Genomic DNA, 19,103 nt, shown 5'->3' on the forward strand with positions numbered 1-19,103 from the left:
AAAATGAAAGTGTTTATTTCAAAAACCAATTTGATCTCTTAATGCAAGGATTACCAATGATGACTGTAAGGTCTTGGTTGTAGTGATTAAGTATAAAATTACCTGGCCTATACTATTCAGTCATTTCTGCATTTTAACTAAAATTCTGTTCAATGTTTAATACTATCCAGTAATTTAGAAGCATGCTAGTTTTTAGATTTATGATGGCCATCTCTCCAACTTATTATAATCCACAATGCTGATTTGTTCTCATATATTGAGATCTACACAGGGCTGCTGCTTTGACAAATATGACTGAGAATGACTCCTAGAAGATTGATGCAATCAGTTGCTTACTTCACATTAAATTTAATAGAATATTAAATGTCACTCAAACATTTAACACTTTGATGAAATATATGCTGTATATTATTTCAGTTACTTTGTATAGATAGATTATAAACAAGATAAAATGCTTTCAATAAAATGTCCAAGACTGTTCACTTCCTTCTTGTCACCACTCTCCAGAGTCAGTGTTTGCAAGGCACATGTTTTAGAACACCAGTGTGTGGGATGGTAATAGTTGTCTATCATGCATAAAACGTCCTATAGAGAAACATATTTTTGAGAGACAAATGGTTCAAAATATTAAAGATTTTCATAGAGATTTTTATAGGCAAATAAGAGTTAGAATTCTTCTGAAGAAAACTGAGTTTCATCAAAAAGTTAGAAACAAAATTCAGCAAATTTTATTTTACTGCAGATTTTATTTTCAGAGGATGTTCCAAATTAGTGTTCCAAATTATTGTATGGCATGGGAAGCACTTCTCTGAATATAGTAAAATCTCTTGAACACATTGTCTTACAGACTCTGACTTAAAAATATCTGGATTATGAATACATATATAATTTTCTAAATAGAAATTAGTTTCAGGCAAACATGCTGAACAAGTCTATTAGAAATAGGCATATGGATTGCTTCTATCTTCATATTACATGATGGTATTGACGGATAATCTAATTTGCTACTAACAGATGCAACCAATTATTAAATAAATGCCTATAATGTTCCAGACAACATGTATGGCAGTTTTTTTAAAATGTTACATTCTTTATCAGATTACCAAGGTAATACATGTTCACTGGAAAAAAATTGAAAATTAAGAAAAAAGAAGAAAAACAAAGACTTATGTAATAATTTATTATGTTTTAAAACTTTAAAAATGCATGTTAACAGGCAAGTCAAAGATCTGAAAAATGATTGGAATTTATCTTCATGGTTAGATATTGACATTTGGTTTATGTCATTCACAATCAGCCATAATGCAAATGTACTATATAGATTAATCAATAGGGCAGAGCTGATAGGGTCATGGATTTTACATTTTGTCTTTGTTTCAAAGTTTAGGTAACATAATACACATTTTTGTATTTCTAAATACTATTACAAATTATTTAAATGGAATAATGTTTACAAAAAAACCTCTCGATATACTTTATAAAATCCTTCACAGATTATACTCTTATAGCAAAAACAAACAAACAAAAATCAAAACTGTGTATGAAAATGTGTTTTTTACCCTGCTCTATCTTCTTTCAAACAATGTTTAAGATAACAAGCATCCTTTAGCTAAGGTTTCAATCACATTATCACCAATGGATTTTTTGTTCTCAGTGTTTTTCTGAGCAGCGTTAACAATGCCTCTGATAACGCAATTCTAAATAAGAGAATTACACGTACTAAGATGGTGATCTTTGAATTGCTTTATTTCTCCTTAACTAAGTGTTGTGAAGAACAGTTAATGTGCTCTTTTCTTGCTTTTCATTATATTTTGTCTTAATGGTCTCAAAATTTCATGATAAATGTTTTGTCAAGTTGTTTCCATTTTAAAAGCTCTGACATTAAAAAGTAAGTTGTGTATAATTGCCATGAAAGAAATGGTGTGTTAGCTATCCTTTTCCTTCTGAGGTTCTTATTGTATATTGTGTTCATAAACTCATGTTTGTTATTTTAAACACAAACAGTTAATTGCGACAAACCATTTTAAAAATCATTCTTCTCTAGTAATTATGATTTATCTGTTGTCTGGTGTTTTACAGGTTTTTCATTTTGTCTATTTGGGTGCATACTTGAGATCTTCCAGGATCTGAAAATTTTTAGTTGCCCATCTTGATATCATTGCTAATATTGTGTCTTATTTAATGTTGAAAATGCCAGTCCAAAATAAGTTTAAATAATCTTTCAACATTGTATCATAATGACAGCCTCCTTTATCTTGGCACTTTGTCCATGTAATTAGCCAGCATAAAGGGCATATCCAGATGTGCATTGGCCTAGATAGTTCAGGATGATAATTTGTGTAGTAGTTTCATTAGTAGGTTATTTCTAATGTAACCAGCTACTTTGCCACAGGGTTAACATATTAAACAAAAATGTTCTTGGTATTTAACCCACATGATTACTGTGTGGATGGAGGAGGCAGGAGGAGATTCATTTACAACACCAGAATGAATTTCAACAAACTTCAATTTGTTTATTGGCTAGCTCAAAACCATTCACTATGGTTTTAGAATATTTTTCTAACGTGAATTGCAGGGATATACTATTTCCACCAAAATATGTAAAGCTGTAGTAAGGGCAGTTGTAGAGGTTTCTGGGTTGAATGAGTTAGGGATGAGTAAGAGTTCAAAGCTGTGAGTAGTGCAACTTCCAGTACTTTCAGATTTGTGAATGTTTGGATTTCCATTCCTTGAACCAAGGCATATGAAAGAATGGCATGGTGGAACCATTCCAAAAGAGTTACAAACTTTATAGTTAAGAAAGGGTGCTTTTGGTGTTTTGGTCATAAAGTTCTTGCCTATACCTGTGTCCTGAATGGTTTTGCCTAGAATTTCTTCTAGGGTTTTTATGGTGTTGGGTCTTATGTTTAAGTCTTTAATGGAGTTAATTTTAGTGTAAGATGTCAGGAAGGGGTCCAGTTTCTGCTTTCTGCACATTGCTAGCCATTTTACCAACACCATTTATTCAACAGGGAATCCTTTCCCCATTGCTTGTTTTTGTCAGGTTTGTCAAAGATCAGATGGTTGTAGATGTGCGGCATTGCCTCTAAGGCCTCTGTTCTGTTCCATTGGTCTATGTCTCTGTTTTGGTACCAGTACCATGCCGTTTTGATTACTGTAGCCTTGTAGTATAGCTTGAAGTCTGGTAGTGTGATGCCTCCAGCTTTGTTCTTTTTGCTTAGAATTGACTTGGCTATGCGGGCTCTCTTTTGGTTCCATATGAAGTTTAAGGTGGTTTTTTCAAAAGCATTGGCAACAAAAGCCAAAATAGACAAATGGGACCTAATGAAACTCCACAGCTTCTGCACAGCAAAAGAAACAGTCATTAGAGTGAATCGGCAACCAACAGAATGGGAAAAAAATTTTGCAATCTACCCATCTGACAAAGGGCTGATATCCAGAATCTACAAAGAACTAAAACAGATTTACAAGAAAAAAACAAACAAGCCCATTCAAAAGTGAGTGAAGGATATGAACAGACACTTTACAAAAGAAGACATACATGAGGCCAACAAACATATGAAAAAATGCTCATCATCACTGGTCATTAAAGAAATGCAAATCAAAACTACTTTGAGACACCATCTCACACCAATTAGAATGGCAATCATTAAAAATTCTGGAGACAACAGATGCTGAAGGGGATGTGGAGAAATAGGAACACTTTGACACTGTTGGTGGGAGTGTAAATTAGTTCAACCATTGTGGAAGACAGTGTGGCGATTCCTCAAAGACCTAGAAATAGAAATTGCATTTGACCCAGCAATCCCATTACTGGGTATATATCCAAAGGATTATAAATCGTTCTACTATAAGGACACATGCACACGAATGTTCATTGCAGCATTGTTTACAATAGCAAAGACCTGGAACCAACCCAAATGCCCATCAATGACAGACTGGACAGGGAAAATGTGGCACATATACACCATGGAATACTATGCAGCCATAAAAAATGATGAGTTTGTGTCCTTTGTAGGGACATGGATAAACCTGGAAACCATCATTCTCAGCAAACTGACACAAGAACAGAAAATCAAACACTGCATGTTCTCTCTCATAGTGGGGTGTTGAACAATGAGAACACTGAGAACACATGGACACAGGGAGGAGAGCATTACACACTAGCGTCTGTTGAGGGGAAATAGGGGAGGGACAGTGGGGGGTGGGGAGTTGGGGAGAGAGAGCATGGGGAGAAATTCCAGATATAGGTGGTGGGGAGGAAGGCAGCAAATTACACTGCCATGTGTGTACCTATGCAACAGTCTTGCATGTTCTTCACATGTACCCCAAAACCTAAAATGCAAAAAAAAAAAGGAAAGGGTGCTGATTCCTTTGATAATGGCGTCATGACTTTTATGGTTTCCAAGATACTCAGTTGAATCTGTTTTGTCAGCACCAACTATCAGTTGCTTCATGCACAGTCAGTAAGCCCAAGTGGAATGCTTACAGATGTGCTAATCTGCTAAGATACCAGCTTCAAATCCACAACACAAGCAGCAATAATCTAGAAAATGTAATCCACTCTATTTGTTTCTGTACTCAATTCAATTACTTTTAATAAAATAATATTTTCATTGCAGTCTATCAATGGTAACTAAAACCACCATTTACATTCACATTCAAAGTCAGCCATCCCTCTTTCTAGATTCCAGACCTATATAAATGATTCATTTGCCTTCTTAGAAGCCTCAGTTTCAAACTTTCTAATGGTTACATTACTTTTTCCCACATTTGTGCATCAGGTGGGAAGGTTTTTCTGTGGTAGGTTTTTCATACTTGAGATCTATTCGGTGATTCTAATGAAATGAACTGGGACTTTGCTTTTATAATTGTGCATTGGATTTAATACTGTTGTTTATGAATCTGTGTATGGTGCTAAAGTTGCTGAAAGAAGTTTGTATGCTCTTTGTGACTTTTCATATAGATACTTAAATTTATTGTATCTTACTTAACAAGCTACTTTAATGTCCCCTCACTAACCTACATGTACAAAACATCACCTCAGAAACAGTGGTTGGAATTCACCTGTGCTCCCCTTCTCTGCTTCTTCCTCACTCCAAGGGATAGTTTATCCAATTACTTATTTGATTTTCCTATATAAAATTGCACTAATCTGTATTTCTAGAGGTCTCTTTTTACATTCTGAAATCTTGTGAGGCCCTTGATTAAATATATTATACTGCCAGCTGTTTATCATCTAATTTTCTACCTATTATAGCTCCTAGAAAATTGTACTTTGCCAGATTAGTATAAGGATATGCTTTTGTATTTTAATATATTCTTAGAAAGTATCTTTTGGTCTCTTTTTCTGTCAGTTTTTGTTTAAGATTCTTAAAGTACTTTAGCAAGTCAAATACATTAACAATTAGTCCATGGTGTTTAGCTTCCACTGTAAATATCCTGGTAATCCAATTCTTGGTGTCTTTAGAATAACTTAGCTTCTAGGGAAAGCTGATACCATAATAAAATAAATGGGATGTTCACAGCCTTTGACCTCTAGCACTTCACTTACTCTACTTATACAGGGAAAAGGAAGAAAGAGAACTTTATAGAAATAGACTTCTGCTCCTGTTAGACACTTGATGCATATATTTTTTTAAATAATATCATCATGATAATCCTAAAAAGGAATTATCTTTTATAAGTTTCACTATCTAGAAGAGTCAATGAACCATGAAAAAAAATTAAGAAAATGATCACATTTATAATACCATCAAAAATAAAACAAAATAATTAGTAATAAAATTAACCCAGAAGGTGAAAGATTTGTACATTGAAAACTACAAAATATTAATAAAATAAATTAAGGAAGACAAGAATACATAGAAAAACATCTCATGTTTATGGAACTGAAGACTTAGCATTATTTAAATGTCCAAACTATGCAAAGCAATCTACAAGTTCAATGCCATCCCTATTAAAATCTCAATGGCATCTTTTACAGAAATAGGAAAAACAATCCTAAGATTCCTTTGGAACCGTAAAAGAACCTGAGTGGCCAAAGTAATATTGAGCAGGAAGAACAAAGCTGGAAGCATCACACTTTCTGATTTCAAATTATATTATAAGACTATAGTAATTAAAACAGTATGGTACTACCACAAAAGTAGACACATAGACCAGTAAGATAGAATAGAGAACCCAGAAATAAAACAGCACTTATATGGTCAACTGATCTTCAACAAGGATGCCAAAACACACAGAGGGAAAAAGATAGTCTCTTTGGCAAATGGTAAAAACTGAACATACACATTAAAAAAAAAAAAAAAACTAGATACACACGTGCAAGAAGAAAAAAAAGGAAAGTATGAAAAATAAAAGAAAGAGAGGGAAAAAAAGGAAGAGAGGAACAAATGAATGAAGGAAAGAAGGAAGGGAGGGAGGAGATTCCTGCTATACACTGTACATAAACATCAACTCAAAATAGATTAAAGACAAACTAAAACCTGAAACTGTGAAACTCCTATAAGAAAATTAAGGGGTAACTCTTCTTGACTGATCTTGGCAATGATTTCTTGTATTTGACATAAGCAACAAGCACGAGCAACAAAAGCAAAAATAAAGAATGACTACAATAAACTAAAAAGTTTCTTCACAGCACAGACAACAATTAACAGAATAAAGAAGCAACTTACAGAAGGGTAGAAAATATTGACAAACCATATATCTGATAGTTCATTTCAAAAAATAAAGGAAACTCCTATAACTGAATAGCAAAACAAAACAAAACAAAACAAAACAAAAAAAACTAATAACCCAATTAAAAATCGATAAAAAACTTGAATAGAAATCTCTCTAAATTAGTATGCAAAAGATGTTCAACATTATTCATTTTCAGGGAAATGCAAATTTAAAATACCAGTGAGATATAATTTCACATCTGTTAGGTTGGCTTTTTATTTTATTTTATTTTTATTGTACTTTAGGTTCTGGGGTACATGTGCAGATCATGCAGGGTTGTTGCTTAGGTGCATACATAAACAGGTGTTTTGCTGCCTCCATTCCCCCTTGATCTATATCCAGCATTTCTTCCCGTGTTATCCCTCCCCACCATCCGCAACCCCACTGTCCCTCCCTTAGTCCCCCACAACTGACCCCAGTGTGTGATGCTCCTTTCCCTGAATCCACATGTTCTCATTGTTCAACACCCCCCTATGAGTGAGAACATGCGGTGTTTGCTTTTCTGTTCTTGTGTCAGTTTGCTGAGAATGATAGTTTCCAGATTCATCCAAGTCCCTACAAAGGACATGAACTCATTGTTTTTCATGGCTACATATTATTCCGTGGTATATATGTGCCACATTTTCTTTGGCCAGTCTATCATTGATGAGCCATTTGGGTTGGTCCCAGGTCTTCGCTATTGTACACAGTACCACAATAAACATACCTGTGCATATGTCTTTACAATAGAATGATTTATAATCCTTTGGGTATATACTCAGTAATAGGATTGCTGGGTCAAGTGGAATTTCTATTTCTAGATCCTTGAGAAATCGCCACACTGTTTTCCACAATGGTTGAACTAATTTACACTCCCACTAACAGTGTAAGAGAGTTCTTATATGTCTACATCCTCTCCAGCATCTGTTGTCTCCAGATTTTTTAATGATCACCATTCTAACTGGCGTAAGATGATGCCTCAATGTGGTTTTGATTTGCATTTCTCTAATGACCAGTGATGATGAGCATTTTTTCATATGTTTGTTGGCCTCATGTATGTCTTCTTTTGTAAAGTGTCTGTTCATGTCCTTCGCCCACGTTTAAATGGGTTTGTTTTTTTCTTGTATATCTGTTTTTGTTCTTTGTAGATTTTGGATATTTGCCCTTTTACAGATGTAGATTTTTAGATATTAGCCCTTTTTCAGATTGCAGAAATTTTTTCCAATTCTGTTGGTTGCCAGTTCACTCTAATGATTGTTTCATTTGCTGTACAGAAGCTCTTCAGTTTAATTAGATCCCATTCCCATTTGGCTTTTACTGCCATTGCTTTTGGTGTTTTAGTCATGGAGTCCTTGCCTATGCCTATGGTCTGGATGATTTTGCCTAGGTTTTCTTCTAGGGTTTTCATGGTGTTTTGTCTTATGTTTAAATCTTTAATCCATCTGGAGTTAATGTTAGTGTAAGGTGTCAGTAAGGGATCCAGTTTCTGCTTTCTGTACATTGCTAGCCGGTTTTCCCAACAGCATTTATTAAACAGGGAGTCCTTTCCCATTGCTTGTTTTTGTCAGGTTTGTCAAAGATTGGTTGATTGTAGATGTGTGGTGTTGCTTCCAAGGCCTCTGTTCTGTTCCTTTGGTCTATTTCTCTGTTTTGGTACCAGTACCATGCTGTTTGGATTACTGTAGCCTTGTAGTAGAGTTTGAAGTTGGGCAGCATGATACTTCCAGCTTTGTTCCTTTTGTTTAGGATTGCCTTGTCTATGCGGGCTCTCTTTTGGTTCCTTATGAAGTTTAAAGTGCTTTTTTCCAGTTCTGTGAAGAAAGTCATTGGTAGCTTGATGGGGATATCATTGAATCTATAAATTACTTTGGGCAGTATGGCCATTTTCACAATATTGATTCCTCCTATCCATGAGCATGAAATATTTTTCCATCTGTTTGTGTCCTCTCTTATTTCATTGAGTGGTGGTTTGTAGTTCTCCTTGAAGAGGTCCTTTATATCCTTTGTTAGTTGTATTCCTAGGTATTTTATTCTCTTTGTAGCAATTGTGAATGGGAGAATTCAACAGCTCTTCATGCTAAAAACTCTCAATAAACTAAGTATTGATGGAATGTATCTCAAAATAATAAAAGCTATTTGTGACAAACCCACTGCCAATATCATACTGAATGGGCAAAAGCTGGAAGCATTCCCTTTGAAATCAGGCACTAAACAAGAATGCCTTCTCTCACCACTCCTATTCAATATAGTATCGGAAGTTTTAGCCAGAGCAATCAAGCAAGATAAAGAAATAAAAGGTATTCAATTAGGAAAGGAGGAAGTCAAACAGTCTCTATTTGCAGACGACATGATTGTATATATAGAAGACCCCATTGTCTCAGCCCAAAATCTCTTTAAATTGATAAGCAACTTCAACAAAGTCTCAGGATACAAGATCAATGTGCAGAAATCACAAGCATTCCTATAAACCATTAACAGACAAACAGAGATCAAAATCAAGGTTGGCTGTTATTTAAAAAAAAAAAACAACTAAAGATAGTAAGTGTTGATGAGGTTGTGGTGAAATTGGAATTCTTGTAAACTGTTGATATGTATGTAAAATGATGTAGAGCTATGCAAAACAACATGATTCTTCAAAAAATTTAAAAAAATAGAACTATCATATAAGCCAGCAATCTCACTTCTGGGTATATATCCAAAAAAAGTGAAATTGGGATTTGAGAAATAGCTTTATTCCCATGTTCATTGCAACACTATTCAAAATAGCCCTCATGTGGAAACAACCCAAGTGTCCCTTAATATATGAATGGATAAAGAAAATATGGCATATACATAGAGTGGAATGTTATTCAGCCTTAGTGAAAAATACATTCATGCCATTTGCAACAATACAGATAAAACTGTAGAAAATTATGTCAAGTGAAATAAGCCAATCACAGAAAGATTAAATACTTCATTATTCTACTTATATGAGGAATCTAAAATACTCAAAATCATAGAAGCAGAAAATATAATATTGATTTCCATGGGCTGAGGGTGGAGGAAAATGGAGATTTGTTTGTCAGTGGGTATAAAGTTTCAGTTATGCTCGATAAATGAGTTCTAGAGATCTGCTGTACAACATGGTACCTATACTCAACAATACAGTATTTTTTTTTGCATTTTAAAATTTGTGAAGATGGTAGCTCTCATGTCATGTGTTCTTACTGAAAAAAAAAAAATAGAAATGTAAGGAAACTCTGAAATGTGTTTGATATGTTTATTATCCTGATAGTGGTGATGGTATTATGGGTGTTTGCATATGTTTAAACCTTTCAAATAGTACACATTAAATATACACAGCTTTTGGATATCAATTATGCCTCAGTAAAGATGTTAAAAAATTTGGCAATAAGAAATCAAATAAATAAGTAAATATAGGTGTCCTGAATCCATAAAGTGAGTTTCCTCACTAATTATATCACTTTTCTTCCATAGTTTGACATTCAAGTTTACCTTGTGTTTTTAAAATTTACATTTCTATTACTTCTTTCATGTAGATCTGTAATTCTCAAAGTATGGCCATGGAATAGTTAGACTGGTCTAGGTATTTGATTTTTTATTTCTGGTTGCTGATGTAGTTCTACTGAATTGGAAAAATCTCAGCAGGATGACAGAATTCACCTTACTAGTATGAGTCCCAGTTAAATCTGATACACAATATAATTTGAAATCATGTTTCTCATCAGTCATATCTATATCAATATACCTATTTATTTTTCTGCATTTTCAGTTTAGAGTCATACAGATGGTTGGTACTCAGTAAATGCTTATTAAATCAAATTCTAAATATAATTTTATAATTCTTAAGAAGTCTAATTTTCTTTTATATTTAGTCAAGTAATTGTCCATGATAATAGCTAAAAGAACTCTCCTATAACTTTCTAAATGTTTGTAGAGGTTACGGGGGCAATACAGAGAACACAGAAAAAGGACTAGATTGCATCGTTTAAGCATAGATGATTGACCAATGGATAGCTTCTCACATAAAACATGTGGCAGTACAATATTTTAAATCTAGTTTAATGAATGATTTTGCAAAATTTTTTGTGTTAGGTAGGCCCCCTTTAATAGTGTCCAACTCATTCATATTTTCTTTGTCCTTTCTCCTTTTACTATACCTTCATTTAATTATGCTTCATGAAATATTAAGAGAAATGGGAAGAGATAAGATTTAGGAGAAAAGAAAAGAATACTTTTTTAAAAAAACCTTTGCTTTCTTTACTCAGAAATCTTCTTAATATTTTTGAAATTATAGATTTTCAAAACTACCCATGGGCACTGAAACCTTCCCACTCATCTCTGAACTCCCAATTTCTTGATACCCCTCGAATCATTTGGATCTCGCTCCATACAATGTATTAGTTAATTGAATGATTAGATTAACAAAATTACAAACATCTCATATATCAGTTAGGAAAGAGCTAAACTGAAAAGCACTGTAAGATTGAAAGGAATGCTAATTTTTCTCTAAGAGGTTTGGTTTACTACATGAGGAACATAGTGGTTTACTACATGAGGAACATAGTGCCTAAACCTAGAGATCAAACATGTTAATAAGGTAAGATTTTCTATAGATTTTTCTAGTTCTTATTCAGAGAGCCCAATAAGCACCTCCAATTACCAAATGATCACTCAATTCCGTGTTAAAGCTCTTTCAATATTCATGTGTGAGTAGATGAAGTTTTTTGTTGTTGTTATTGTTTTTTTTTTTTTTTTTTTTGCCATTTGTAGAACTAACAGAGTAATGGAAATTAGTTGTTTTTCCTACACTTGACTGTTCTGTGGCAAGTAGAGTCTCTCCCCTGTGCACACTGGTTCCTGCCACTTGTTTGAGTTTTTATGTGTGTAGGTAGTTTTCAAGAGAATAACACATTCTTCTCAAATATTGAATGTGCTCAATTTGTGTTCCTGCTTTTAGAACTATATTCCTCTTGCTCCCAAGTGACTGCTTTTGATTTAGGCCTCATTGGGAGTGGTTTAATGAGGTTTCTGCTTGTAAATCATGCTCTCTCCAAGGAAAAAAAATAGGTTCAGTGGTCTACTGCAATAATTCCCTTTTCAACATTCACATTACTATTAAATAAACATTTTAAAAGGAATGTTAATGATTCATCCCGAATTCCTGGCCTTAATCCCCTAATTAGATTTACTTGTATATAGTTCCTTCAATCATTTATCACATAGCTTTTATAGTTGTAACAGTAACAAAAATGTTTTTATAAAATAAATAATTTCATTTTGGACGTTCATTATCTTTACAACTTTAATCGTTCCACATTCTACTTTGTTAATTTGATATGTCAACATTTAAACATGCTCAGCATTCAGTTTATTCACATATTGTTTCTTTTATATGTATCATGGCACTGAATGTCTGTTCTGGGTTGAACTGTCCCTCCCAAAATTTATATGCTGAAATCCTATTCCCCAGTATCTCAGAATGTGACCTTATTTAGAAATAGAATTTTTTGAAGATATAATTAGTTAAGATGAAGCCATTAGGATATGTCCTAATCCAATATGACTGGTGTTCTTAGACAATTAGAAAAATTTGGACACAGACACACATACAGAGGAAGAATATCATGAGAAGATAATGGTCAGTCTTGGAATATTGCTTCCACAAGCCAAAGACTGCCAAAGATTGCCAGCAAACCACCAGAATCTAGAGGAGATATATGGAACAGAAGGAACCTCATAACCCTCAGAGGGAACCAACCCTCCTGACACCTTGATCTTGAAATTCTAGACTTCAAAACTGAAACAGAAAATTCTGTTGTTTAAGCCACTTAGTTTGTGGTCCTTTGCTATGGCAGCCCAAGAAACTAATACGATGTCTCTGAAATACTCTATATGATCCATGTTAACCATTATTTTTTGGTTTTAGTTCAGTGCTTATATTTTAACTTGCTTATTCAGAATAATTTTCTGTTAACCTGTCACAATTATAGAGGTAATACATTTTATAAGTCACACATATTTGCATGCATATATAAATTTGTAAATTTACATAAACATATCCAAGTGCCTTTAAAACATTTTTAAAATTTCTGTCAATGTACAACTTTCTTCTTATGAAAAAGAATGATTGCGTAAGTGTATTCTATCATCATTATCATTCTTATATATTCAATTATTACCTTGAATACTTTGTGTTAAAATTTTGTTATGTCAGTAGCATTATGTATTCTTTCATAGACTTCATTATTTTTATAATCCATAATAAAAAATTAAATTGTTTAATTTGGCCCAGAGCAGACCCTTTCAATAGTCTACTTTTTTTTTTTTTCCAGTACTGTCTCTGTCATTCTTTAAAGCAATCTTAATTTACAATTGAAAGCTCCAGACCTACTCTGAATTTTCCTACATGAAGAGGTGGAATCACTCCTCCTGTCTTTTAGTGGAGAATGTTATTAGAAAGGAAATTCTAAGCACAATTTGTACTTACTAGTGTTGAAGGTGAACACTAGTGTTGCAATTGTTGGGTCAATTTTCTTGAGAAAGGTGAAAAAATATTTTTATGAGGTCATAGGTTTATAGGTATCATTCTGTCTTTGCATTTAATATACTCTGTTTCTTAGTGCTATTTTACTCTGAGTCCACAAACTTTCAAACTTTTGACTATATTTATAAATGAGAAGATAAACAAGACAGCTGTTCATAAAATGGATTATAGAGGCTACCCTAGAGAGGTGTGTCTGTTGAGATTCTAACTTTAGCAAAAAGGAATATATTTAAAGAATCTCAGGCTAGCTCACAGAATTGATAGGAAGACTGAGCAAATTAGTAACAGGAACTCTCAGGAACCATGGGAATGTCATGAGGCAGGATAAAAATAACTTCTTGACCATTACAAGTACATCTCTTAACTGTGGGGAGAGTAGAAAACCTTGACCTATAATCCTCCTAAAAATTTCCACAGTCGCAATAGAGTGCTGAGTAATAGATGTACACTAAAATGTGGCCAAGCCACTAAATACATATCTACTGTAGGAACAGAGAGCAGTTTGGGGGCTGTCAAAATGATGAGAAGTCAGTTTTATCCAATATAAGAATAGTGAACAAGGATAAAAGGTCATAAGCATAAGAAATCAGAGCCATTGATTATGCTGGAAAGTCTTTCAAGGAATATGTAAGACAAATTACATTCCAATCATGGAACAATATTGGACCAAAAAATTCTTATTTTTTCTTTTTTAAAAAACCTACCAGATCGTAGATTCAGCAAAGGCATCACTCTACCATTACTGGAAATCACAAAGAAAAAAGATTATAAAAAGTACATGGTCCAGATGTGATGTGTATTGTAATAAAAATACTTACTGTTTCATGAAGAATTATGATAATTTGTTAAAGAAAACTGGCTTATAGGGTTCACTAATAATGTATTAACTTTTCCTTGAATTAAATTTAGAATTTCTTTTAAAATAAAAATGGAGCAAGCAATATGACAGCACTCCTATCACTGCTATCAAACAGTGACAGGAAAGAAGGAATAAAATATGACTTAAAGGTTATAAATCTGGTTGGCATTCAGGTTACTTAAAATAGAGGACTAAAATCCAAGGCAGATGACTGGTGGTAGAGTTTTGGGACTGATTTTTATTATAGTCACATTTAAAACCATGTATTTGGATATGATTATTAAAAGAAACATTTCAGAGTTAGTGAAGGAATAATAATTCCTGCATTTAGGAAGAAGAACAACAAAGAGGAAATAACAAATGTGGCAGAAAAATGATTGTTTCTTTTTTTTTTAAGGACCAATGAAATTTCTGTTTTGAAGAGAATCAGTACAATCCTCCATTGTACACTGATATACTATATATTATTTATAGGGAGATTAACTTTTGGGTAGAGTAACTGATGTACAATTATCAAAGCACTTTAAAATTTAAGATCAAAAATGAAAGATGGAGCTCTTTAGAAAAAATGGTACTAAGGGCAAGGGATTTTAAGTTAGAAAGTCTTGCAAGTAAATCTTGGTTCTGTCACCTGTTAACTTGGTGCTAACTGGTGAAACTGTGTAGGCCTCATCTTTCATCATCTATCAAATGGGAATAATAATACCACTTTCTAGAATTATGTTAAGAATTATATAGCATCACACATGAGAAGCATCTAATACATTGGCACATAGTGTATTTTCAAGAATAATTTTTAAAGAACAGAATAACATCAAAGCGTGTTTTCCACATTTACTGTTATCTAACACATTTATTATATCCTCTTACCCACATTTATTGGGCAGCTTATATCTGGATATAATAGAAATAGAACTGATATTTTATAAATTACCACAAAAATAATCTTGTTTGTGTGACTGTTACGTAAAATGTCACTGTGTGTTTTCTGGTGTGCAGACATTTCCACTTAACATTCCTTCCCCATGAAGCTATAATATTTCCAAAGTCAAGACCTAGAGTCTTAAAAATGAACATGGAAACACCAATAAAACTCTGGACAGGGATAAAATCCACAGGCCTGAAGAAATAAAATCAACTCCAACTTGTGTATATTCATTTACTCTTAGCTTTCAAGGAGTTTTGTGGTTGTAGGGGAATTTGGAATGTGTTTGCTCTAATTAAATTGAAGTTTTCTTTAAATCTGGTGTAATGGGGAAAAGGAAGACAGCAAAGATGACTTGAATCTCCTGGAAAGCTGAGACAACAAAATTCAGTTGTGTGTGTGTGTGTGTGCGCGCGCGCGCGTGTGTGTGCGCGCAGATAGGGAGAAAAAGCTATTAGAAATAAGTTTAAGAGATACTTTAATTTTTGAAAATAATGTTTTTAACTTAAGGCTATGCCTTGTATTCAGGGCTTTTCAAATATCAACCGTGAAGAATAGACATCTAGAATTAGAATTATCATAGAAACTGAAGTCTGCTGAAATGTTTCAAAGTTTTGCTTCATGAGTCATTGGTTTCATTTTGTGAAATCTATAAAAAATGTCAGGACAATAGCCTTACCACCTCACCCTGCTCAGTCTACACTCTGTCTATAATGAACTTCTTTTAGTTTTTCTAATGCTTCATGATCTCTCTATCTTAGAATCTTTGTACAAGTTGTTCCCACTACCTGGAAGACCTTCCTCCATCACATCAGAACATATAGTAATTCCTACATATTCTTTATATTTTCATTTAAATGTTTCTACCTTGGGAAAATCTTCCCAACCTACCTATACTAGATGAGGGCTCTTTGCTATTAATTTTTAGAGACTATGATCTTTCATTCTTATATTTATAAAAGAGATTAGTAAGATTCTCTGCATACTATAAGCACTTAATGATTACTTTCTCAACAAACAAGTTGGTCTTCTGACAACTCAGATGACTTTTGCTCTTGCTGTACTACCTGGAATCCATGAAATAATGTTTTTTCTTCTTCATGAGCATTTGGTTTTAACTTTTGACACTGAATTATAATACCATATCCATTCTCTTTTAATAATCTCATAATTCTATGCTTGCAATTATAAGATATTGACAGTGGGTAGCAAATTTATAATCATAGACTGGTCAATTCCTTGTTTTTAGACCATCAGTTTTAGAAGTTTAACTGCTTTGAAAACTATGTAAAATAAAATCTCTGGGTTTCAGAATTAAATATATTTTTAAAAAGAAAAACTTTTTATTTATACATTTCTTTCTAAAATATGGAATTTTTTTTTCTTTTTAACAGGATTAGATCTATTTTAAAATAGGGGATGAACAAATATCATATGTCACCTTTTCCAAAGGTGACATATGTTTACTAAAAATAAAATTTTTAATAGTACAATGTTATCACCTCCTTATTTTTTAGTTACTCAGTTTGCTTATCTTTTTAACATGTGTGCCTAGAAAGAAAAAGAAATATTAGGCACAAACTTTCTATTTTTTTTCAGTAGAAAGAAAAGAGGTACTATAGGTCTATTCCTTCATAAATATTTTAGAAATTATTTTTAATAACATCAGTGAAGAAATCATCAGAAAGAGCAGAAATCATCAAAGCAAGCTAATCTTAAAAGTCAGCTACCAATGTGATCATTTAAATTTTAAAGTCAAGAGATACTCAGATTCAATGCATTTTCATTCATAGGGAAAAAATACCAGGGTTATAAATATAGAGAGACAGGTAATAGTCTACAAATTTCTGTTGACCTTGAAATTTATGTTCAGTAAGATACATCTCAGTTTGAGACTGGATAAGCTTTCATTTTTTTAATTTCATTTTTATATTTCCATATATCCCTTCGTTTAAAGGCACAATATCCACAAACTACCTGCAGAAAAATAAAATTCTTGCATTAAACAAACATTTGGATTCATTTCAGAGCCTCAGATTCAGAGAAAAGCAACAATAAGCTACTGAAATAACCTCAGAAAACCCTGCAAAAACAAACCAACAATAGCTTTCATTTTAGATATGAAAGTTGAAGCAAATTATAAATGGTCTGGCTAAGGTCATGTTGGAAATCTTGACTACATTCCCCAGGCTATCCAGAGGTACTCCTGCCTATTTTCTATTGTTTCCATCATACTTTCTTTCTTTTAAATAATAGCTATAATGATACAAGTTTACTTTTGTAACAAACCTGCACTTGCACCTCTGAACTTACAATAAAAGTTAAAAAAATAAAAATAAATAAAATCCACTCATTAAACAAAAGTCAGAAATGAAAAAAAAAGCTATGAAAATCCAACCCTGACTCTCTCTTGTAAGTTAAATATTTCTATGATGAAACCTACATTTAAAATTTACTTTTAAGCTTAAATTATAAAAAGAAAAAACAGAGCATGATATATAGATAATTAAATACTTGTTAAATGTTATGGACAACTCATTGTTTAATGTTTATAATTCCAGAGATTTATAAAGTCTAAGGACTTTTTAAATTCTACTATATGTATTTTGCTCTTTTGAGCAGTTATGCCAATGTTTATTATATAATGAGAAAACAGTAATTTATGGTACATGATATAGTTTGGCTGTGTCCCCACCTAAAATCTCATCTTAAGTTGTAATAATCCCTACATGACAAAGGCAGGACCAGATGGAGATAACTGAATCATTGGAGCTGTTTTCCCCAGATTGTTCTTGTGATAGTGAGTGGAGTTCTCATGAAATCTGATGGTTTTGTAAGAGGCTTTTCCCCCACCTGGGTCTACACTTCACTTTGATACTGCCATATGAATAAAGATGTGTTTGCTTCCCCTTCCACCATGATTGTAAGTTTCCTGAGACCTCCCAACACTGTGGAACTGAGAGGCAATTAAAGCTCTTTCCTTTATACATTACACAGTCTTGAGTATTTCTTCACAGCAGCATGAGAACAGACTAATACAGTAAAATCTGTTTTAAAAAAAGTCCATTAAATTTTGTGGGCTTCATATCTGCATAATATATTAATTTTTCAATGAAATATCTACATGGTAAATCATCTATGATTTTGGCACCAAATAAGCAATTTGTTAAAACTCACGCTTTTGTGGGCTCTAAAGTTTGACCTGGGACCCTAATTTTGTTTTATACTATTTGAGTAGGTATACAGAGAAGAGATTATTCCAGGCAAGGGAAGACCATTACTACCTGTCTAACAGTAGAATTGAAGGAAATAATTAGCTGAACTAGAAACAAAGGAAGTAACACTAAGAATTTGAAGAGCCTACTCTGTGCAAATTATGATTCCGGGTGGCAGCAGTAGTGGTGGTTATAATGGTGGTGGCATAGGAAACTTTATCCAACATTGAGTATTTCAAGTGTTTTGGCCTTAAAGAAGCTTAAGATTTGCCAGGAAATCACAAATAGGCTACAATATCATGAGTGATTCAGGAAGGGTGAAAAAAATAGATGTCAGTTGAAATGGGTTGTTTGATTTATTATTGTAAGTAATAAGTTGCTTAATGAAATATTTTCTAGGCTACTGTTAGGTGTATGCAGAACCACTTTGGAATTTCTCACTAGGATGTGGTTTGTGGTAGGATACTTCACTAGATGTCTCTAGAATGCAGACAGCTTAGCACAGGCAAATGTCATGTTACAGCAAAATGAATGATAGGGCCACATGACTAGAATATTCTCAGTCAAAACTTGACAGTGCTACTTGAATTGCTGAAAGATTAATTAATTACAATCAGTATGGACATAATAATTTCTTCCAAGAACATAGTACAGAATTTCAGAAGTTAGAATGACTATTAAAAATATACATTGGGATAAACCTAGGAACAGCATGTGGAAATTATTTGATTTATTTTCCTGCAAAGGTTATTGAAGAAAACCAATCTAAAACAAGGTGTATTATTGGTCGGCAGCAATTTCAAACCAACAGTCATATAGAATATATATGTTTCAACAGTCCTGGTTTGGCTAGTT

Source organism: Aotus nancymaae, unplaced genomic scaffold (genome assembly GCF_030222135.1).
Source record: "Aotus nancymaae isolate 86718 unplaced genomic scaffold, 86718_ANA_hifiasm-v0.15.2.pri h1tg000003l, whole genome shotgun sequence".
NCBI classification, from domain to species: Eukaryota; Metazoa; Chordata; class Mammalia; order Primates; family Aotidae; genus Aotus; species Aotus nancymaae.